This window comes from Podarcis gaigeae, assembly GCF_964106915.1.
Source record: "Podarcis gaigeae genome assembly, chromosome: 16".
NCBI classification, from domain to species: domain Eukaryota; kingdom Metazoa; phylum Chordata; class Lepidosauria; order Squamata; family Lacertidae; genus Podarcis; species Podarcis gaigeae.
The window spans coordinates 38,531,636-38,555,734 of NC_139693.1; the positions used below are offsets into that span (position 1 = coordinate 38,531,636).

The 24,099-nt window shown below is 44.8% G+C and overlaps 1 protein-coding gene across 4 annotated transcripts in view; it reads left to right on the forward strand.

Annotated features, from left to right (window-relative positions):
* Positions 1 to 24,099, forward strand: part of PITPNM2 (phosphatidylinositol transfer protein membrane associated 2) — a 205,865-nt gene continuing 181,766 nt past the window's right edge. For 3 of the 4 annotated variants that reach the window (XM_083716878.1, XM_083716882.1, XM_083716876.1), the window contains exon 1: positions 2 to 361. The gene's annotated coding sequence lies outside the window, so the exon portion shown is untranslated. Of the gene's footprint in view, positions 362 to 24,099 lie in introns of all 4 variants that reach the window. The other variant, XM_083716884.1, reaches the window with a different exon arrangement.

A 24,099-nucleotide genomic window follows, 5' to 3' on the forward strand; every position in this document is an offset into this window, starting at 1 on the left:
AGTGCGGGAATGTGCGCAAAGGAGAAGGAAGTAGCAGCCGCTGCCGCCGCCGCCGCCGCCGCGCCGGAGCTGTCAGCGCGCTCCCTGCTGCTGCTCTTGCCGCCCCGGAGCAGGAGCAGGAGGAGCAGGAGGGGGGCCACCAGGCGCCCCCCGGCCAGCCCGAGAAGAAGGCGGCTCGCCCTCCTGCCCGGGCTGCTCTTTGCATGGAGCTGGCCCCCGCCGGATAGACAAGGAGCCTGCCAGCCCGAGCCGCGCGCCCCGGAGGGAGCCGGCAGCCGGCTGGTGCGCCGCCCGAGAAGGCAGAGCAGGCCGGTCGGCCGGCCGGCCGCGAAGGTGAAGGACGCGATGCCCCGGCGCCGAGGTGAGTGGGCGCCCGGAGGAGGGCTGGGGCTGGACGGGGGGACGGGGCGCCGCCGCCGCCGACCCCCTCTCTCTTTTTCCGAGGCGAGGGCGGGGGAGGGAAGACACGCGCCCGCTGCTCGCTTGGAGGAGGAGCGTTCTCACGTGACGCTGGAAAGGAAAAGAAGAAAAGTGGGGGGGGGGCAGCCCGCCCACGGGGCGCCTTGCGGTGCCTCGGAAAAGCTTCGAAAAAGGGTTTGGTGGCAGCGGCGCGCAGGAACTGGAGCCCCGTCCGGCTGCTGCCTCTGTCGTGTTTGGCCGCTTCCAGGCGGCTGCCCTGATGCGCCCGTGCCAGGTGCGCCGGGGGAAGCCAGAAAGGGAATCACCGGGTGAATCCAGGGTTTCTTTCCCGGAATCCAATAGGATGTAGCTGCGGGAATGGCGGCAGCAGGAAAGGGTCATGTGCAGGAACTTGAGTTTTTGTGGCAGGGAGTTCCAAGGACCCTGGGATAGAAAAATGAAAGAAGCACAAATCCATCTTTAGTGGGGCTTAGGTGAGCTGAAAATTTCCCCTATTTAGCAAGCAATATGCGCCCCTTTGGCACCTGAGGCAGACCCCAAAATGGTACCCCCCTACCCGCCAGGTAAGAAATCTACATCAAAAACAAGAGCAAAAAGAAAGATCTACATTGGGATCTGCTGCCTTTGTGGACCCTGCAAAATGAGGGGGTCACCTCACCTTGCCTCATGGGGAGGCTGGCCCTGAATAAAGATCCACATTGGAATCTGCTGTCTCTCTGCATTTTGCTGCTTGAGGCAGCTAGCTCAGCTTGCCTCATAGGTGGGCTGGCCATGCATAGGAAGCCACCTCCTGCCAGGCCAGCTGCTCAGTCAAAGAAGTGCCATATCCATCACTTCTTATTGGGATTTTAACCGTAGTTTCCGGGGTTTGAACCCTCTGGCCTCTTGAGTTCTGGCCTTGCATGTGAATGAACCACTGTACAGGTAAAGGGACCCCTGACCATTAGGTCCAGTCGTGGCCAGCTCTGGGGTTGTGGCGCTCATCTCGCTTTAATGGCCAAGGGAGCCGGTGTACAGCTTCCGAGTCATGTGGCCAGCAGGACTAAGCCGCTTCTGGCGAACCAGAGCAGCACACGGAAATGCTGTTTACCTTCCCGCTGGAGTGGTACCTATTTATCTACTTGCACTTTGACGTGCTTTCGAACTGCTAGGTTGGCAGGAGCAACGGGAGCTCACCTCGTCGCAGGGATTCGAACTGCTGACCTTCTGATCGGCAAGTCCTATGCTCTGTTGTTTATTTATTATTATTTTTTTAAATCATATTTTATTAGATTTTACAAAAGTTAACAACCAATAAAAGACTAACTAAAATCACAAAAACAAACAAACAAACAAACAAACAAACAAACAAACAAACAAACAAACAACAAACATCAAATGTATGTGGTTCTCTTCCTCCTCATTTTTATTCTTTCTCAGACTTGGGTCTCCAGCTGTTGTTGGACTACAACTCCCATCAATCCCTAGCTAGTAGGACCAGTAGCCAGGGATGATGGGAGTTGTAGTCCAACAAAAGCTGGAGACCCAAGTCTGAGAACCAACAACCTTATGAAGTAGGTCTGCCAGGTTATAGTGCAGCAGTCTAACCACTACGCCACACTGTTGGTGATCTATATACACACGGAGTATGTGTGCAGACGCCTGCCATTTTGTTCTCTGACAGCTGGGGGTACGGGAAATGTTAAGAAGCTGGTAAAAATGAAGAGGAAATTAACAGGAAGGAAAGAACTCTGATGGAATATTGGGAGGCGCACAAAATGAGGCCCAGAGGCCTTTCACAGTGGAACTAACTCAAGCATGAGCCACTAGGCATTTGGTAACTGAGCGAAGTATGCGAGTGAAATGGATCCTGGTTTCTGTAGGATGGTCTTAGGTGCAGAATGGACACACTGAGGCATTTAAAGCACATTCTTTCCCTCAAAAGATTCTGGGCACTGTCATTTAGCCCTCACAGAGTTCCCAATTCCCAGCAATACTGAACAAACTGTGGTGTACATAATTCTGTGGGGGGGGGGAGTGTGCTTCAGGTGGAGTGGATGATGCTGTCACATCGCCAGGAATTGTTGCTCTTTGGGGAGCAAACTACAACTCCCAGGATTCCTTGGGGGAAGCTATGTGCTTTAAGCAGCATTATATCTGCTTTAAATTTATGGTGTGGGTGTGATTTACAGTTCATTTCTTTTTTTAAAAATCATTTATATACTGCCGTTCCTCTCTAAGGAGATTATTCTAGCATGCACTGAAAACAGTAAAGCTTTATAAATGAACAGTAGGAAACACCAAAGCTAGCATAGTAGCTAAAATATTGAGGAGGGCTCAGAAGGGTTCTTTAAAAAGAAAAGCCTTAACTTCCTCCCCCCACAACCCCCTCAGCCCCACAAGTAGTACTGGCTGGGGCTGGTGGGAGTTGTGAAGCCTGTAATAGAACAACAACATTCTAGATTTAGTCCACATTGACGCCATATATTGAAAGCACTTTAAACAGAAATGGCTCCCCCCCAAAGAATCCTGGGAGCTGCACTTTGCTAAGAGTGCTGAGAGGAGACCCTTCACAGAGCTACAATTCCCAGAACTCCCTGTGAAGAGGGATTGGCTGTTGTATCATTCTAGAAATTGTAGCTCAGGGAGAGGAATAGGGGTCTCCTAAAAACCCTGAGCACCTTTAAGAAACTACATCTCCCCGAATTCTTTGGGGAGAAGGCATGACGGTCTAAAGTGGCACCATAGTTGTGGTTGTGGCCCCAGCTGACAAATTAACCAGTTAACCAACTAAAAACTCATCCAACAATTCAGGCTAGCTTTTTGTGAAATGAAACGAAAGGGCCACAGGAGGAGAGCTCTGCATCTTTGTGGCAGAAGGTCCCTAATTCAGTCCCAGCATCTTGAGGTAGGGATCCGTGCCAGAAACCTAGATTGCTGCCGCCACTCGGACTGGGTACAGATGATGTGTTCAAGGTGCAAAGCACATCCTTTTCCTCGAAGAATTCTGGGCACTGTCGTTCGTTAATGGTTCCTGGGAACTGTAACTCCCAGAGCAGTAGACTACAATGCCCAGAAATAATTGAGGGAAAGAATGTCTTTTGAATACATGGGTGTAGCCAAGAGGGGGCGGGGGGGCAGCTCCCCCCCCCCAAATCAGTCAATAAAAATACATAGCTAATTGAGGTTCTGTGTGTCCCCCGCAACAAAAACCCTGGCTAAGCCCATGCTTGAATACGCTTTAAAGGAGAATCAGGGTCAGAGAGGGGAATAAAGGGAAATGACCTTACCAATATTAATTATATATAGTATGCCCAGTATCAGCAATACTGAGCAAGATGGATCAAGAATCAGATCCTGCTTAAGGCAGCTTATTAACCCAGTACTTCCTGATTTCCAGTTAATCTTTTTAAAAAGGTTGTGCCATAAAGATGCCTTAGATGTATAATTGAAAATGCAAACTGCAAAGATCAGTTAGGGACAAACATACCGGGTACCATTTGCAAACATCTGCCGATAGTGAATCATGGGTGGTCACATCTGCACCTTACATTTAAAGCACACTCCTTCCCCACAAAAGTCTTGGGAACTGTAGCTTGTTTAAGGCTACTGGGAATTATGAAATTGGATGAACTATGGTTCCCAGGCTTTTTTGCGGGGAACCCTTACTGTTAAAGTGGTAGAAGTGTGCTGTAAATGTGTGGTGTGTGACTTTTGTATCCCTCAGCACAGTGTGTTTTCAATATTACAAACCCAGGTTTGCCCAGTGTCATGTGTGAACTGGGTCTTAAGTTTGCTGCGCTGCACACTGAAGAACAATTGAGAAGCAAAGTAAGAAAAAGTCGAGTGGCTGTCTTGTCTCTTTCCTTGTTTTGTATGGAGTTGCATAACTCCAGGTTTATTTCTGTTGTTGTTCATTTTCTCCTTTGTGTTGCATACTGCTCACTTTATGGTTCTTTCCACTAAATTCATGATTCTTAACCTTGCCCTGAGGGGAAGTGTGAGGCACTGATAGATCCAGTGCTATTTCCCTTTTTGTTTATTCCTAAACTCGCTTTGCCCCTATAAGACTCCTTTCTTATTTATGCAGTGGAAACAAAGGAGGCTTCATGGGTTGCTAAGAGACGCTCTCCCAGGGTAACTGGCCACCAATTCTTGTGTTAATGATAACTTCTGGGTCCACTTCAGCACCTCCTTCTAGGACAATGGGTAGCCCTTCAGAGCCCTGCTTGCCTCTTTGAAATCTTCTGGGCACCCTTGGCTTTTCTGGCAGGTGTGGGATACCTGTAGGGCTCTTTTGGAATTTCATACTTGGGTCAGATAAGAGTGTCAGACTGAGGAAATCCTCCCAGTTCATAGAAACAAAGACTTGTAGAATTGGAAGGGACCTTGAGAGTCATATAGTCCAACCACCGTGATGCAGGAATCTCAGCTAAAGCATGCTGAGGTTGCATTACAGATGGCCATACAACCTCAATTTTGGAGTTTCACATTGTGCTGTAGAGCAACTCACACTCCCTTTTTTCTCAGCCTGACCTACCTCACAGGGCTCTTGTGATGATAAAGCCCCACATTATGCCCAGAAAAGGGAGGGATACCTGAAAAGGGAGGGATACCATTGTGAATAAGTGAATCATCGGGTCCTGTGTCTTCCTCATGTGCAGCCCATCGTTTTCTCTCATCCAAGGCTGCTGTTAATAATAATTTTATTATTTACACCCTGCCCATCTGGCTGGGTTTCCCCAGCCACTCTGGGCAGCTCACAACATATATAAAACATAATGAAACACCAAACATTAAGTTGTGTTTGAGTGGTGTGTAAACCCTGTCCCGGGTTTTAAGGGGAAGCAGTGTGGGGGAAAACAATTAATTCCTGGATGCCAAGATCCAGGTTTGGGGCAAGTGCTCTTTGGTAAAAGAACTCCAGCAGAGATTCAGAATCACAAAACATGCAGCAAATAAAGCGTGCGCATATAGGCTGTTAAACCTTAAAAGCGCCCTTTAAAGTTCCTACCAAAGTTTCCCACTTCCCCTAGCATAGAAAGATACCACACATCTGGTAATTTAAGAATGGTTTACTTACAAACTCTCCAAAGGTCAGAGTCATGTACTTTTCCATACAGAATCATAGAATTGTAGAGTTGGAAGGACCACGAGGGTCATCTAGTCCAACCCCCTGCAAGGCAGGAATCTTTTGCCCAATGTGGGGCTCAAACCCACAACCCTGAGATTAAGAGTCTCCTGCTCCACCAACTGAACTATTTCACAGATGGTTGCAAAGGCTGTAAAGTGGAGCTTGGTTACAAAATGGTTCAAGTTCCTAAACTATTGGTATAGGAGAATGTTCATTTCACACTCTGTTCTTGTCTGGAAAAAGAGGCTGGTTAAAGCCATGGAGCTGAGCTGGAGCAACCATCCCAGACCTCCTCACACACCGAATTCTCAGGTAGACTGAATGAAGCCAAGACTTGATTGCCTATTTCCTCCCAAGGTGAGGGAAAGTGACATAACTAAGTCTGGCAGGACAGCTTCCTCTATGGTTTTAACCCCTTCGTGCATTAATTCGACTTAAGCACGCTGGTTATATGAGGCCAATTATCCCACAAGCAGTACAGTGACACTCTTTAATAAATAACAAATAGCATTGTCTACGGAGACTGCTAGTGGCTCTTCAAGGGGGAGGTCCCCACCTCCCACCCTCTCATGCTTTATTGCCTAGATATGACAGTGATTGAACCTGCATGCAAAAAAAGTATGCGCTCCACCCCCGAGTTAAGGCCTGAGTCCAGCTCAGGGCAGGTTTACAAGGACACAAGCGATGATTCACAGCTGAATGTGTGAACAGACATCTGTTGAAAAGCCTTTGTATTTGGAGAGATACAAAAGTTCTGCTCGTGTTGTTTAATATGAGATAAGAGCATAAGGAGAGCCCACCTGGATCAGAGCGAGGGCCAGTCTTGTTCAGCATCTTGTTTCCTGCAGTGGTCAAGCGGATGCTCTGCGAAGGCCGCAAGGAGAGCCTGAAGGCGAGGGCACTCTTCTGGCAGTGCCCCCCCAGCAACTGATAGATTTAGAGAATACCAATTCTGATTCATCTAGCAGCCTTCTGCCAGCATTGCTTGGGGATGCTATGAAGCCAAAACAACAACAGCCCCCACCCAGTGCAGTTTTGAAAACAGCAGTTAAAAGCAGTGCAGTTTTGAAAGGGTGAGTCTACCATCTTGATTCAAAATGGCATCCAGTTGTATCCAAACATAGACAAAAACCTGCTCCTTGGTCTCAGGAGCTATTATGCAAAATTTGCTTGGGATACCTTAAGGTGTCCAGTTCACAGAGAACAAACAGCTTTCCAAAAATATATAGTCGATATTTTAGTAAAGCTCCAGGCACATATGAACCTTAGTACAATGGTACCTCGGGTTACAGACGCTTCAGGTTACAGACTCCGCTAACCCATAAATAGTACCTCGGGTTAAGAACTTTGCTTCAGGATGAGAACAGAAATTGTGCTCCAGCGGCGCAGCAGGAGGCCCCATTAGCTAAAGTGGTGCTTCAGGTTAAGAACAGTTTCAGGTTAAGAACGGACCTCCAGAACAAATTAAGTTCTTAACCCGAGGTACCACTGTACCTTTAAATTCTGAGTGTGAAACAAAGATTAAGAATCAGTTGGGTGTCTGGAGGGCTGGAAGATCCAATGGGGTGAAAGCAAATAACTGAGCCTCAAGGACTGAAATTTTACCTTATTAGCATTCCTTGCCGTTGAAAAAGGTTGAAAGAGAGTCCTTTTAGCTTGTTAGTTTCTGCTAATTCTATTTAAGATTTCATAACTAACTTTTAAAATTAAATGGCCAGCTGATGCCAGCCTTAATGAATGTATATATGTGTATGTAAGACTTTTATTTGGGAATAAAAATATTTTTGCAATTCTTTAGCACTTCCTCTAATGGTCCGTGGTTGCTTTTGTGGACGTTTTGAATGTCATCCAACAACAGCTGTTCATTCATGACAACTTATTTTAAGTGGCAACTTGTTTTTCCCCTCCCCTCTACCTGTGTTTGACAATTAAGAACTGTGTTGTGAAACAGATCTCTTTAATGAAGAGGAAAAACCTGGAACGTGTGCCATGGTGCTGAGGCTGTATTTACAGGAAACATTGTGGGTTTATTACCCTAAGGTTAGGTATCACATAGATGGCAATTTAAGTGCCCAGGGCGTGTGGAAACGAGGCTTTAAACAAATTAATCTGCATTATCATGGATGCCTTAAGATTTGTTCATAAGCAGTTTCTTATCTTTCTGCTTTGGGCTGTGCTGCAATATGGGAGTTTTTCAATTCGTAGAGGTGGGTGATTTAATATTTGTATATTTTGTAGATACATGCGAATGATTAAATATTTGTATCTTGCAGTTCTGTTGATTTTTTCCTACCACTTGAAGATGATGATGATAATAATAATAATAATAATAACCACATTTTTTAAGATTAACTCCCTTCTAACCACTAAGTAATACAGTACTATACTAGTGATACACCACCTAAAAACTAATCCTTTGCTGAAATATAGACTCCCATGTGTTTTTTAAATTTATGTTCCTTGCCTAGCCAGAATCTGTGAGTTATTTTTTAAAAATTAATTTATGGATTGTATGAATTCATAATTTATGAAAATGTGTGTACAAACATGTAAAAACAGTTAAACTAGTGCAAAAAATTGTTGAAGAGACGTTTAAAAACAATACAAAATGAACAACTAAGGCAGAGATCTTTTCATCCAGCTGAAAAAAAGTTTTCAAAACAAAAATGTCTTCAGTTGTTCCTTGAAAGTATGCCTAGCGGGTGTCTGTCATATCTCAAAATGAACGATTTACTGGGAATACATGATGTAAGGTGGTCTCTCAAGCAAACCGCTGTGTTGTTTAAGATATGGGATTGATTTAGGTAACAGCCAGTATTTCTGTGTTCAGAAATCAGGGTGAAGCATTGCTTCTTTGTCCCAGAGTTTTAGAGGTCTGCAGCCAGAGCTGTTTAACAGCCAACCTTTCTTACCAGGGAACTCTGGGAATTGTAGCTCTGTGAGGGGAAGGGGGCCTCTTAGCAAACTACAGATCCCAGGATTCTTTGGGGAAAGCCATTAAAGTGGTATGATGGGGTCTAAAGTGATCTTCCTGCTACCTAATGTCCTTTCTTGGCTTCTTTTTTGCTCATCCCACATCAATTCCTGCTGTGTAGCATCTTGCCTGATGAAAAGATCTGGAGAACTTGAAAACTTGCCACTATCTTTTGACACTTTGGTTGGTCCCAGTGAAGGTATTGCCCCGTTGTGGATTTTGAATTTGAAGAAAAGTCAGCTGGGGTTGGGCACAAATGTTAACTTCTGTTTCTCCCAGTTTCTTATTTTTTCCCCCAAACTTAAGTTTTATTCTCCACATTTCTACATCGGTTTTTGATTTTTTAAAGTGTTTCTCATGAAAATTAATCAGCATTTTAATGAAAATTTCTCATAATACCCACATTTTTAATGCAACTTTGCTTAATTGGCCAAGTTTTGTGTGCAATTTGCCCCACCATAATGCCTTTTTGTATGCTATTTTCACTTATATGGATACTTTCCCATCATATCTGCATTTTTGTTTACATCATTTGCTTAGATAGGTACAGTACAAAATTTAGATAAGTTCAATTTTTGAAGCTGCGTTTTGGTTTGCATATTGTTTCAGGAAGTGAAAATTAGGTAGGTTTGCATTAATATGTGAGCTGAATCTCTCCCATTTCCCTACACTCGTCTTCATAAGACCATAAAACACATTATAAGCAAAATAAAAATAGCACCTTGAATTTCAGCTGCTCAGTTAAGATCATCCCGGGCAAAAACAGCTCAGGAATGCTGTGCTGCATGTTACAAAACTTCAGTTTTCTAGTTGGCGTGATAATACTGTGATAAATTCATATCAGCCAAGTGCCCCATTTTAAGTGGGACAGCCCCACTTTCTCATCTCAGAGCGCCCTGATTTCATGTGGCAGGTGGGCAAGGGTGCGGGGGAAGTGGGAGGATGGGCGGAGAGCAGAGATCAGGCGGGTGGGATGGTCCGTGCATGTGCCCCCCACTTTGCATACCCTCAACATTTCGGGAGGGAAAATTCCATAGCCCCATTACTCAGAATGGAGCAATAGACTTCTTATCAGATCTTCATGTAACAGTCTTTGCTTTTTAAATATTACATAAAATTGAAGGGTCCTAATCCCTCCTTCCCCCTTACCTTCAAGGTGGGGCTGCACACACACCTGTGAACAGCAACAACTTTTTTTGGTGTCACACGAATTTCAGATTCATTTTGGGTTTTTCTTTCATGGTGTGTTTTCATGTGTTCACTGAAGCTGTGCATCTAACAGCCGAAACGTTTGCTGTGATTTTTTTGGCCATCTGGTATGTGGGAGTTCTTAGTCGTTTTCCTAATTTTAGGCCGTTGGCAACTGCCTGAAAAGTTGGGGCAATTTAGTATTCAACCATGGAGAAGTTCTTTAAAAAAAGAGAGGAAAAGAAAGTTGGGCTTGAAAGTCTCATAGGGAGTGGACAGGTTAGAAAATGGTGCTTTAGCCGTCTTGTGACTGGGGAAGCCATCAAAATGATGGGACATTTGTACGTCTAATTGAACTAACGGAGCAATTTCTCCCTTGCTTCAAATTTTTCTAACACCACTTTTCACATGCTGGTTTGCCTTCTTCATTTAAATTTAAGTCATTTCGTTTGCAGTACGCCCTGTTGAGCATTATGGGAGTTACTTCTGAGTAAAGATTCACAGGGATCGTTCTGTTAGTCTCTGTAAAATCTCCTCATCTTCACCTGACGAATGAAGCAGCATCTCCATTGTTGTTGCTTTCGTTGTTTGGTGAAAACACACCTCTTACTTTTAGGATTCACTTCGATCCTCTTATTGTACATTGTTTTAAACAATTTTAATATTATATTGTTCTAACCTGCCCTGGGAACTTAAAGTGAAGGGTGGGTAAGAAATCTAATAAATACATTATAATTTACTGCATTCTGAGGTTTTTTCCTTCATAACCTGTTCCTTTCTCTAGTCTATGAAGTGTCAGTTAATTCAAAAATCTGCTCACTTATTTGTGAATATTTATCTAGTTCTAATAAATGTATTAACTTGCTGTTACTTTTGGATATACCGTAATTTTTTTCTTATGGGTTAACCTCCCGTTTTCTGTGCATAGAGGTGGTGAAAATGAGCAGGTATAGACAGGCAGACAACACTGACATGAAGTTTAGCAGTGCTATAAAAAAAAGGAGTTTAAATCCTCCCCTCCGCCGCCGCATTTTGAAACCTAATTTGCCGAAAGTTTGAGGATCAAATTTTTCCCCTCTCAAAAGCCACCAGGAGCACCCACAATTTATACTTTATGGAAAGAATTTAAGATATGTTTGCTTCAACAAACTTTCACAACTGGAGAGAAAGAGAGATTTTTCCTTTGATTTTCTTTTATGCTTGTAAATTACCTTGTGACTTAATATGAAAGAAGATTAACGAATTAATAAATTAAATAATAATAATAATAATAATGTGCACAAGGGCATCACAATGGCATTTGCAGGGGACGGGGGATATTGCAGCCACCAAGAAGAACTCCACAGAGAGCAGCCCTTTTTGCCTGCAGGGACTGAGACCCTGGACAGCTGCTGCCAGCCAGTGCAGACAATACTAAGCCAGATGGATTTACTTGGTATAAGACAGACTCTCTATGTTCCTATTTTGTATTTATGTTTTGTCTCTCATGCTGGCCTGGAGGAACACAATTTTCTCCAGCAAAGAGTATTGCCAAGTACCCCTCATGGTCCCTCTCTGTGTACCCATCAAGCCCTTAGAGGAGGCTGTGTGTGCTTTTCTCCTCCTTGTAAACTGGTTGCAATATCTGTATCTGCAAATGACCTCTTTTCTGGGCTGCGTTATGGTGCATACCCGCTGTTCTGTTCCTCGCTCCAGCAGGGCGTCGCATTGTTTGCTCTCCAGTTTCCAGTAATTATTTTGTACAAGAAACAATACCGCAAAATAGTTCTTCAGAAGCCACAGCTTCGTTTATAACCATCCTTTTTATAGAGAGCTGACAGTGGGAGGGAGAAATTCAGTTTGCTTCCCTTGCTGGGAAACTTTTAAACTTTTAGTATTAGGAACATTCCTGTGCCTTATTGAAATGGCTTTTGCTAACATCATGTTCCTTTATAACTGCCCAACCTGTCCCCATTTACTACATCTGGCTTACCCAATTGAGCAGACTGCTTAAATACAGTTATTGCAATGGAGAATGTTGTTGAGTTACATTAAGTGTAGGGAAAGTCGGCTATCTCTGTGTGTAGCTTGATGTGCTAATGAACTCTACTGATGTGTCTCTGGCTGTTTCAATGTTTAGCATTCATCCTGATCTGTTTGCAGGGAGGTTAGATGATATGTCAAAGCAAGAGTTACTCTACACTTTTTGGTACATTTTATTGATCACAAAAAGCCTTTGATTTGGGGGGAGTGGATATATTCCACGACTCCCAGTCAACAGCCTTTGAAATTAGCCAGGTGCCAGGCGCGTTTTGTGACTGGCTTGGGTCCAATTGTGACCATGTGGAGATCTCTGGATGCCAGATTGACAGCTGACATCTCCATCTGGCTGGCCCCTCCAGCTTTCTTAAGCAGGTAAGCAGAAGAGCTTATTTAACTGCTGTCAGGGAACTGACATTGGAGCCAGAAGTGGAGGCAGGGCTCCCAAGCGATGCTGGAGAAGGGCCAAGCAGGGAGAGAGGGGACTCATCAGCTGGGGAAGGAAATCAGCGTAACACCAGGAATAAAGGGGGGCGGATGGGGGAATCGGAGAGAGGGCTCCAGGACTCTTCGCTGGAGACCAGCGGGGAGAGCACAGGTCCTCCGCTACCCACACCCACCCTGCACAGAAGACTTCCGCGCAGGGAAAGTAGGCGTAGACTTGGCGTCAAAGAACTTCTTTGCTGGAAGAAGTTCAAGAAACGCCCACTGACGGATTCTGCTAGCGACTGAACAGCCACGAAGTGAAGGGCTGTCCAGCCAGGAAAGGTTTAACCGGGCTACCTAGCCAGGAGTGGCGGCAACTTACGCACGAGCAACCCCTTATAACCATTACAACTGCATTTATATCCCACCTTTTTCTTCAAGGAGTACCTGGTTCGCCCCGCCTTCTCAGTTAATCTCTGTGAGGTAGGTTAAGAGACTGTGACTGGTCACCCAATGAGCTTCATGACTGAGTGGGGATTTGAACCCTGATCTCCCAGGTCCTAGTCTGTCTGACACTCTAATCACTACACCACACTGGCTTCCAAGAGTACTTCGGCTATGGGGCAACTATATAAATTAAGAAGATAAATAAATAAGGAAAAAACAAAATGTCACTTAGAGAAGGATCTGAAATATTTTGCTTGAAACTTGAATTTGTTTTACTCTGGGTTGTTATATGTTTTAATGTGGTGCAAATGACTTTGAGATTTTATCTTTAAAATATAAAGTAGTATAGAAATGAAACAAATAAAAATAGATCCCATTGCGGGGGAAAGGCACCCAGGCATTCTGTTGTGGTGACAGTAACCCAGGTTTAAGGTGCCATTTGGCAATTAGCTTATATATCTAAGTTTCTAACACTGCCAGTCAACTATAATTGCACAACCTGAATTTTCCAGTGTGTGATGGAATCAAACCCCCAAGGAGCAATAGTCGTCTTGTATTTCTAATTGTCCTGAATGGTTGTTGGGTGTTTTGTACAGGGCACATCCACCTGCTTGGCTCTGAGCTGGAGAAGAACCACTTGCTGGTGGACCCAGCAGAAGATTCAGAAGTTGAGTTTTGTGGCTGGTGGCCTTTTGGAGATTGCTGGGTTGCTGATGCATGCTGTTTGCTTTTGTGAGAACTGATGGTACTATAAAGACAAGCATTACCTGTTCGGATGTTTGCTTGTCTTATTCCTCTGTGCCCCATTCTGCATATTTATTTATAAAATTGACCAGCATGGTAAGCCTCCATTCTTGCAAGTGAATGGACCCTGTAAAAGACTGCCTTTGGAACATCCCACCACTTGAGGAAATGGGGAGTCCTGAGACAATATGCTTCAGATTTGTACAGTCTGGATCTGGTGACTCCAGGCTGCACAGAGCGGGGGCATTCCGGAGATCAAATCAAGCAACATGGTGCGTGATGACCTCCCTTTTGTAGTTTTGAACTCATGTTATGTTTGGACAGCTGTGCTCAGAAATGGTTGTGACGTTGCCGGAAGAATTCATGTCAACAGACAGTAGACCTCCAGGGCACATCCTGTGGCCGGCCCTGGAGGCAACCTGGGAGAAAAAGCGGGTTATCTGCCTCCCCAGGAAGCTGCTGCTGTTGCTGCGCTCATTGTAGGAAGCCAGCCCTGGGCATGCAGACTGTGTGATTTGCATGTGCCAAAGAAACATGCTGGATTGTCGTGAGTAAGAGCCCAAGAAATGTTTTCCTTGAACTTGCAAGTACAGGAGATGCATTCACACAGATTCTTTCTCAAACCAGTTTAGTAATTCTGGGAGAAATTCACAGCGGCCAACCTCTACGGACACTGATTCAGTGGTACTCCTAAAGATGGAGGTTCCATTTATCATTCACAAGCAATGGCAGATAATAGCCAAATTCTCCATTAATTTCCCTAATGGCCAGTCACCACATCTTGTGGCAGTGAGTTTCAACAGTTAACCGATAAGTGCTTCCTTCTGACTGCTGTTTATCTCATAGACAAGAGAAGTAGAAAAACATCTTTCTGTCCGGGTGGTTGCATGGCGAGTTCCCGCCCCCCACCAGGATAAATAAAGACACGAGACACCATAATTTAAGGTTAATTGGGCGAATTAGGCCACAACTTTATTGAATTCAGGAATGAGAGGCATTGGCTTAGGCATTGGTCCTAGCGACTATCCGGCTCCAGCCCATTTGCTGGAGACACGGGGAAGGGTTAACACTATATCGGGGGAGTCTCCTGCCGAGGCACGCCCCGGGTCACCGCTCGGGGGCGTGCCTTTGGCCCACACCTCCATAGGCTTTGGACAGGGCCACGCCCCCCGGAGTCCTTTAACGGACCACCCTTCGCTCGCCGGGGGGGGGGTGATGGCGTTCCTCCCCCCCCACATCCTCTTAACCCCTTCTTACCAATGCCTACCGCCAAATGCTGAGAAGTTGTGACGAGTTGCTACGAGGTAGGCGAAAAACCAAAAGGCTAGAAATCGCCAATTGGGAAAAATTCCTACCATGCCCCTTGCGGCGACAGACTGAAGTCCATAGCAAAGTCAAAGACCTACCTAAAGCATACCTAAAGGGAGGGAGGGTGGGAAAACGTGAGGGGGAGCCGGCAAAAAGAGGGCGAGCCCCCTCTGCGCCGGCTCTAAATAGGGCAGGCCATGCCCCCCTCCAGCCAGCGGGGGGCAGACCCGGCTGGGGATTCCCCTGCTCTCGCGGGGGCTGCAACCAGCCCCCGCTCACGTGGGGTGGGCGTGAAGCCCGCAACCCCACCTCTTGGGAAGGCCGGAATTGGCTTTTCCAAACTTTCCCCACAATTACTGAGGGTCATGTTGGACCAGATACTGATTTTTCTGCCTTTTGTAGCAATTGTCACACACTGTGCTAGATGCTGTATGATTTTTAATTGGTTTTCTTTGCTTCCTTTATTTCTTATATTGCATTTTATTGTATTACAATTTGAATTTCACAGAATTGTAATACAGTAAAAAAGAAAGAAGGAACAGAAAATACAATTAGAAATCAGTATAAGTATTTAATGCAGGCACAGTTTGGGTTCTTTGCTCTATCTATCTTCTTTGAAACCATGCAAAATCTATACCATCTACATTTGGGCCATCTTTATTTTTAAAAAGCTTAAGCTTCCACAAATGAATGAAGGCCTATGCGTTGCACGAAGAACCTCCAGTATCTTGATCCTCTTTGGCTGCAGCCCTCTTCTAGTCTAAACTGTTTTGTTGGTTTTGAGCAGGGAGTGATGTCCCAGGGAAAGTGGGGCTGGTTGGTGCATTTGGCGAGGACGACATCTGAGTAATTGGAATTCCATTTGGAAGTGGGGGTTCCATTTGGCAGGCAACGGAGCAACCAATATAATTTGTGATTGCCACTGTGTGCTGTCCCTGCCCCCCCCAACCTAATTTTGTCCTCCCAGCCAGGTTGCATCCTTTGCTTATCTGTGCCCCCACCCTCACTGGCCTTCCTTTCCCAGGAGGCTAATTTGGGAAGCACTGCAGAGGAGGGTATTCAAGTCATTAGGAGACCATTTAAACCCCAGGATGTGTCACAAGGTCCTTTAATTCCATTATAGGCCTTAACAAAGGGTAACGGGAGGACTTGGCTTTGTATTTTACATTAAGGCTGTGCCAAGCTCACAGGTCAGCTTACAGCCATGCGCCTTTTAAAATGTTTAGTCATCATTGGAAAATCTGGTTTCGGGCTTCAGGTCTGCTGGTGAGTCACACGCTTGTTGGAAGATTTACGTCTACGCTCATGAGTAGCGCTGCTTTCTTAGAGCAGCCAGCAGTGTTGCTGTTGCATCTGTCTTAATCTTCCTGGGACAAATCAGCCCCCCCCCATGTAATTACTTCCCATTTGGGGTCTGCAGCAATTCCAACATTATGGGGTGAAGAAACAGTTGCATGGGCAGTAAGAAATGCATTGATTCTTTAAAGTCTCCTGTGAGCCTAAGTTGCTGAGATGAGGCTGGGACACACCTCTGGCTTGGGCTCAGGTCAGGCTCCGGTTTGGGTCTGACTGGAACCTTCAACCACTCCTGGCGTGGAGGTGCAGCAGATTTGCCTTCCTTCAGAAGAGAGATGCCCAGAACAGTGACTCTCACAGAGTTACGGTTGGTGAGTTCCACTGCGGAGATGTGAATCATACTTTCCCACTCTAAACGAAGAACCCTTTCAAGTACCGGTATCTTAATGAAGCTTGCCTACCATATTAATGCAAAGAAATAAAAAAGGTCCCTTAGCTACTCAAAATTTGGCAAACACTTGAGAGAGACTGACTGGGACGTTTTGTCATCTGTAGCAGAAAAGTCAAATGGCGCCAATGAAATGGCTTCATACATTATATAGTGAGAATTGTTCAACTAAATAGAGGGCAATTACCTGCTGTTGAATGGGATCCAAGTATTGCCACGGCTGAGTCGAGCTGCCTTGTCCTGCCTGATGTTAAGACTTGCTCTGGAAACACTGCTTAATAGTTAAAGAGCAATAAGGCCCCCACGATTTGGCTGGCACCTGAGCCTCTCTCAGATCTGTGGCCAAACATGGAGGAGAAAATTGATTTTGTTTGCATTTTAATGAGAAAATGTCCGTGTCACACTTCTTGAACCAATATGCAAACCAAAGCACAACTATCCTTCAAGATTTGCACTCTCCAACCAAACAATGTGCACAAAAAATAGGGGAAAGCATTCACGAAAGGCATATGTTAGTGAAAATACCGTAAGAGAATTTTGCTCATAAAATCTTTGTTCATAAAAATGTGTTATGTTAGTGAAAATACCATAAGAAAAAATTGCTCATAAAAATGTGCTAGTCAGAACACCAAACAAAAATGCTAGAAGAAATTAGTGCTGAAGTGCTGATGAATTTGGATAAGGATGTTAAAAAAAGAAAAAGAAAATTTCTGTGGAAATGTGAACCAAATTTAAGGTTGGGAAAATGAGAAGTACTGTACAGACAAGTGAAACTGATGGCTTCATCTCTCCCTTGGTATTAACTTGACCTTCTACTGACTCTTGGCTCCTTCCTATCCTTGGGGAAGAATGTGTTAGACCTTCAAACAAATAATACAATAATTTTAATATTTCCTTTCCAGAGAGGGAAAAACAGTTGTTCCTTATGGTTCTCTGGCCTGACAACCAAATGGGCTCAGGTTAGCATTGTCATTTCCTCTCTAACCCTTCTCTGCGCCACAAAGCCTAACAGTGGTTAAACAGGCAGAAATCCAATGGTTAGAGATAATGGGGATGCATTGGTGCGGCAGGAAGCTTTGCCTGTTGGATTGCTGCCTGCAATAAAGACACAAGCACACTGCCTGGAAGGAGAGGGGCAAATGGATGAGGTCTCAAACTATTTCTGAAGTAGAAGTTGTCTTTCTCTTGGAACTCTTTTTCCTTTTATGCCATTCCAGGTAAAAAAATAATACACTGTGTATATTTTTAAGTACCCTCATTTTAGAAAGAACTGACACAATATGGAATCGTTTTCTCTGTGTGGGTGGCTTACTTATCTCAATGCTACATTTTTGTTCCATCTTCTCTCCTTCCAGCCTTCTTTCATATAAATAGACGATGTTGCGTGTTTGTTGCAGATAAAATCGAAATCCAAATATTTTCTGTCTTCTGACTATCTCTTGAGATGACAACCCATTGTGGCTGTCTCCTTTATTTATTTCAAAAGCTTTTAAGTGAGTGCTGTAGGCTTTTCTTTGGTGTTCTTCCATTTTCAGGTAGATGCAACAAAGCTCAGGGCTTTTAGGCTGTGACTCCAAATGTTTCTCTAGGTCTTTATCTTGCCCGTCTTTTCTCTAGGTCTTTATCTTGCCCGTCTTTGCAAGTTGCTTAAGGTGCTCAGTGTGGCTCCCCAAGCTGCCTGTTTTCTCCTCACCTTTGAGGTGGGTTAAGCTGAGAGGTGTTGATTGGCTCAAGGTTGTCCAGTGAGTTTCATGGCTGAGTGAGGATTTGGACCTGGGAACTGACACCTGAAGCCAGTTTGATGTCATGGAGATGATGATACCTTGTCAGGGCAAAATGTCATGTCACAGAGCCAGACAGGGATGATAACAGTCAAAATGCCCTCTTTTGGAAAAGGTCCATGGGGTTGGATCCAGACTTCGTTTTCCGTGGGTGGACCCAACCCTTCAGAAAAGTGTAGGAGTGGCACTGGGGACTGCTGGAAGGTGGAATTTGCAAAAGTCACTTCCGCCCATCTGTCAGTGGTAGTGTCCCATGAGCTGAGAAATCATCCTATATTTTAATTCTAAGTTGCTAGCATGGCAGCCTTGTTAGCAGACTCATAGCAACCCCAAAGTTTGCAGAAGTACCAAAATATTAAGGGGAAACTAAGGGGAGGTGGGAACTCCCCCTCCAAAGTAGCCCACAGCAAATTGAGTATGCTCAGTGTCCAGCCTCAGAATACTGGTTGCCTTTTTTTTTGCTGGGAGTGGGAGTGGAATGAAGTATCGGGAACCCTCAATAGGGCCGCCCTGCACGGCAACATTTTGTTGCAGCTTCAACTTGCTATAGCTATATAATGTTCTCTGGCTGGACAGCTTGTCCCAACTGTTAAATATTGTCTGTGCATGTATATAACATATACTTTAGCTACTGAAAGCTGCTCACAATTAATGGCTTTACTAAAAATGGTCATTTGTTACGAGTGTAACGTTACTTGCATGCGTACGTAACAACATTAATTATGGATCTAAAAGTACACAGAGATTGTACTTTTTACACTACCTGCCAACGAAGGCTACTGTTATGTGCAACTCCTGAAGTCATTCCAGTCCACAAAAGCTTATGCTGTAATAAATTGTGTTAGGACTTCAGGTGCTGCAGGAGTCTATATGTCTTCTTTTTATAGCTGGGTGCTGCTATTCTCACGTTTTGCTTGCAGCCTTCTTTAGGCCATAGGTGCCAACTCTATGGGGCTGAGGACAGCTCAGCCCCCCCCCCCCCCGTATGCGGGGCTGAGCCCCTCCGATCTTAAGGGACGAGGACACACCGGGTCTCCCCCACTGGGCCTCCCTGCGGTGGCAGAGGGCTTCATCATGCCTACCCACTGTGGCAGCCTTGTGGCCTCCTCCCGATACATGTGCCGTCACACATGTGTGTCGCACGCATGATGTCATGCACATGTGACAAGCCAATACACACCCCCAATGTCAAGTGGAACTTGGCACCTTGGCCTTAGGTACCTGATTGGCCACTGTGAGAAAAGACTGCTGGACTACATTAGGGTTGCTATATTTCAAAAAGTGAAAACCGTTGGCCAATGTTGTTGAGCTCTCTCTCTCTCTCTCTATTGCAAAAATAAATAAATAAATAAAAAATAGAGACCTCTGCCCTCAAGGATCTTACAGCCTAAATCCAAAACAGGTGAGACCACACAGAGGAAGTTCAGGAAGGTGGAGGAGGCAGAGTAAAGGGGTGGAGAAAAAATATATTTTCATTTATTTCAGTTGCATGTACCTACAGTAGGCCTCATCTACACCCTAAAGCAGTGTCATACCACTTTAAACGGCCAAACATCTTTACCTCAATGTATGTGAGTCAGCTAGGGACGCGGGTGGCGCTGTGGGTTCGAATCCCCGCGGCGGGGTGCGTTCCCGTCGTTTGGGCCCAGCGCCTGCCAACCTAGCAGTTCGAAATCACCCTTAAGTGCAAGTAGATAAATAGGTACCGCTTTATAGCGGGAAGGAAAACGGCATTTCCGTGTGCTGCTCTGGTGCCGGTTCGCCAGAGCAGCTTCGTCACGCTGGCCACGTGACCCGGAAGTGTCTGCGGACAGCGCTGGCTCCCGGCCTCTTAAGTGAGATGAGCGCACAACCCTAGAGTCGGTCACGACTGGCCCGTACGGGCAGGGGTACCTTTACCTTTACCTATGTGAGTCAGCTGGCTGATCCTGAGGACAAGGCCATTAATTTTCCAGAACCAGTATACTTCTTTCATCTCAAATGTGAGTTGCTGATAGGCACATGCCAAGCTTCACCCTGGCATAATTTATTTCAGGTGTGTAATGTACGGTAATCGTTCTCTATTTTCAGGCCTTTTCTTCTTCTCCTTTCCATGAACAGGATTCCAGATCCTTAAGCTTGAACATGGGGGAAATCTGCCTGCCCAGCACAAACCCTTTATTCATTTTAGGCAATGCAGCGGCTGGAGCATGTTCCGCGATTGTTTTTGATTTTTCAAAGTGTATTATTTTTAAATGTAGTTGTTTTGCTTTGTGGAGCAGTCGCATACTGTAGGCGTGGTTCTTAAAAATAGCAGCAGTGCCATGCAAGTCGTGTAGCCTGCCTTTAAGAGAGCTTTGTTCCCAGTTCCTTAATGCCACATGTTCCTTTGCCGGAATCGTTCTTTTATTGCTTTGCTTACAGAGCCACTGCTTTTGTCCGAAAGGTTTTAGGGGGCTATGGCAACCCAATCCAGCTATGTCCTTTGTGTGAGTGCATGTTTACTTTAAAAGGTAACTTAACTGCTGATCTTCCTTTCCTTCTCAAGCTAGATGTAGATTGATTTCTTTTTTAAAAGAAGTCTCTGATCAGTTAACTTTTCTGCAGCATTGCATTTCGAAGCTTATCTTTGCAACACTTACGGACTCAAAGCTTCTTTGTGAAAGGAATAATTGATTTTATGGTTCTCTAGAATTCTAGACCAAATTATACACAAATTGTGGATTTCACTTACCCTAGGGGTGGAGAACATGGCACCCTCCAGATGTTGTTGAACGCCCAACCCCTGGTATGGCCAGTAGTCAGGGATTATGGTAGTCCAAAAACATCTGGATGTCCATAGGTTCCCTGCACCTGCTGTAAGGTGCCAGAAGACTCTTTGTTTTCTTGCAAAAGACTGACATGGCTACTCTTGCCCACTGACAAGAGCTCTCTAGACTTGCTGCAGTGAGGAGTAGACTCCCTGAGGCAGGTCTTGCCTCCAAAATGTGGAACTGAAAGGGAGCAATGAGACTGAATCAACAGCCACAACCCTGGTGTTTTATTCCTTCTCCCAGCTACACGGGTGTCTGAGGAGAGAAGCCAAGGTGTTAGGGTCCTGCTTGCAGGCTTCCCACAGACATTTGGTTGGCCACTGTGAGAACAGGATGCTGGACTAGATGGGCAACTGGCCAGATCTTATACCTGATATACAAGATGGCAATCCTGTTCTGTCTCCTTGCACGTAGGGGCATACTTGGGCTGTTCAAATTAAAAATCAATAAAGGTACAAAAGGCAGAGCTGATGCTAGGAGAGCTGGCGTTTATCACACTATGATCCATTAGCACCGTCCTCCAGCTGCTTCTGAAGTCCTGTCTAGTCGACGGAGGTGTTGAGCTACATTTATTGGTTGCTGTTCCATGGAAGCATCAAAATGTTGTTTCCGAAGCATTTATTTCTATGCCAGTGTGTTGAAGATAATATTTCCACATCAGCTTGTGTGCTGAGGAACTGCAGGTCTGTAAAGAAGTCTGGGGCTGTACACCCCCCATACATTTAAAGCACACTCACCCCCAATAATATTGGGAACCCCTAACAGAGCTTCAATTTCCGGCTTACCAAACTATGTTTCCCTTAACAAACTATAGTTCCCAGTATTCTTTCTTTTTGGGAGCGTCCTTTAATTGTATAGTGTTTCTGCAGCCTGGGGCATCTCCCAATTAAAAGCATCGGGCTGCGGGGGAGGGGGAGGCCGCTGTCTGAGGCCCTGGAGAGCCATTGCCAGGCAGGTAGTCTGAACTGGTAGACGGCATTTTATTGCACCCATTGTATGCAAGGCAGTGACTGTGGGGTAGGGTGAATCTCTAAGTTGTGGTTTCTCATTTTTCTGTTTTCAGTTCAGTTCCCTACAATTCCAGATCAACTTGTGGATTTTTTTTAAAGTCATCAGGAACACTCATCAAATATACATGTTTGTATGAAGTTTTACCTAATGTACACATTTTTGCTGAACAGTTTCCCCTAACAATGCATTTTTATTGTTTTCACTAATGCAGTACATGTATATGCACACTTTACCCAAGGATCTGCATTTTTTTTACACATTACTTGACTGGAGAACTGTGTCATAAAATTAGAAGTGCAGATTTTGAGAGATGGCTGGGTTTCGATTCACATACTGTTTTGGAAAGTATGCATTAGGTTGCTTTTAAATGTGAACTGAATTGAACCTCCCCCATCCCTGCCTGGGGGTCCTGCCTGTTCCTTCTTTACCCAGCTGTGGCACAGATGTTGAATATCTAAGTGCCCTGGGTGATTTTGGGTGGGTAATGAATTCAGTGGAAATTGAACTGGGGGTGAGTTACTGGAGTAGAATATTGATTTGGGGGAATTAATGGTATTGAACTTGCTTTAGAAGTGACTGGGAGTAATAGAAGGGGAATTGAAATGATTTTGAGTTGGATCTATTGGAAATAAATTGGGGGTAAATGAATTAAAGAGAATCTGAATTGGGGAAGGGGGGCTCAAATTGGAGAAATTATCTGAGTGATTTGGATGAGTTTTATCATAGTTAATCTGTAATGTTTCCTTATTTCAGAAACTCTCCAAAGCTCTCAGCAAACGCCTCAAGCCCACACTTGTCAAAGAAAAAAGTATTACATTGTCTGCATATAATAAAATCTGCAGGGGTTTGTTTGACAGACTAGGGTAGTGAGTGTGTTTCACTGGTAGGCTTCCTGCCAAATAATTTATGTAAAAATTGAAGAGAGTAGAGGCAAAGACACATCACTGTTTCACTCCACTGAGAAGAGGGACAGAGTGGGATACATGGCCTTTGCTATTCCATTTTACCCGCAATCAAGTGATTGGATGAGAAATCATTTGGGTTGTCTTTTGACACATTTGATGTCATACTCAACATCTGTACATAGACACCTGTACATATTAGCAAATTTTATGCAGATTTGACACTGCTGGCTGCATGAGCTTAGAGAGTGTAACTAGGACATTGCTCAGCACTTCTGTGGTCTGCTTTTCATGAGGAGAAATAAGAGGCCTGTTGGCTCAGGCCAGCATCCTCTTCTCACAGAGGCCAACCAGATGCTCGCAGGGAACCCACAAGGAGGACCCAAGTGCAACAGCAGCACTAGGACTTGGTGATATATCAGTATATCATCCAAAACCAGTTTGAAGTCCATTTTGTGATATTGGTTTCATAATTTTGACCTGGCAATATATTGTGAATCATGATGTATGTGTGTGTGTGTTATGCAAAAATCACGATGTGGGGAAAACCGTGAAGCCAGCCAATGCTTCTTTTGATTCCTGCAGCCGCTGTTAACCCTGCCAGCTCAGCTCTCCCCTGCCTCATGAAGGGGGCAGTGAATCACAAGAGAAGGCGCTGCAAAAATCACGATGTGGGGAAAACTGTGAAGCCAGCCAGTGCCTCTACATAGCTCCATCCTTATTTCAAGCACCATGATATATCGGTATATTGTGATGTGTCGCTGGTGATATATCACGATGTTGAATACCAGGTATCACCCAGCCCTGCTCCCTACTTGTAATTCCCAAGTGGAGGAGGATTGGTAGTGCTGAGCAAGCTCTCTCTAATTTGTTGTTGAATCATAGAATTATAGAATAGAGTTGGAGGGGTCCTCAGGGTCATTAATCCAACCACCTTCAATGCTGGAGTCTCACCACTACTGATCTTGTCAGCCTCTGATAAACTGAGGAACCTCATGGTACTCCAGAACACCATTGGAAAGTCTCTAGACTGCAACCATGTCTTGAGTAAAGGCTTCTTCAGACAACTTATTTATTCAGCCATCATTCTGATTTGCTTGTACAGAGCTTACATGGTGGTTAGACTATGTTTAACTTTTACTGAGCATTAATTTTGTTTTGTTTATGGGGAGGTTATGTAACAATGAGAATCTCTTCAGATTTGCTTGCAATGTGTTTACACTTCCTGTT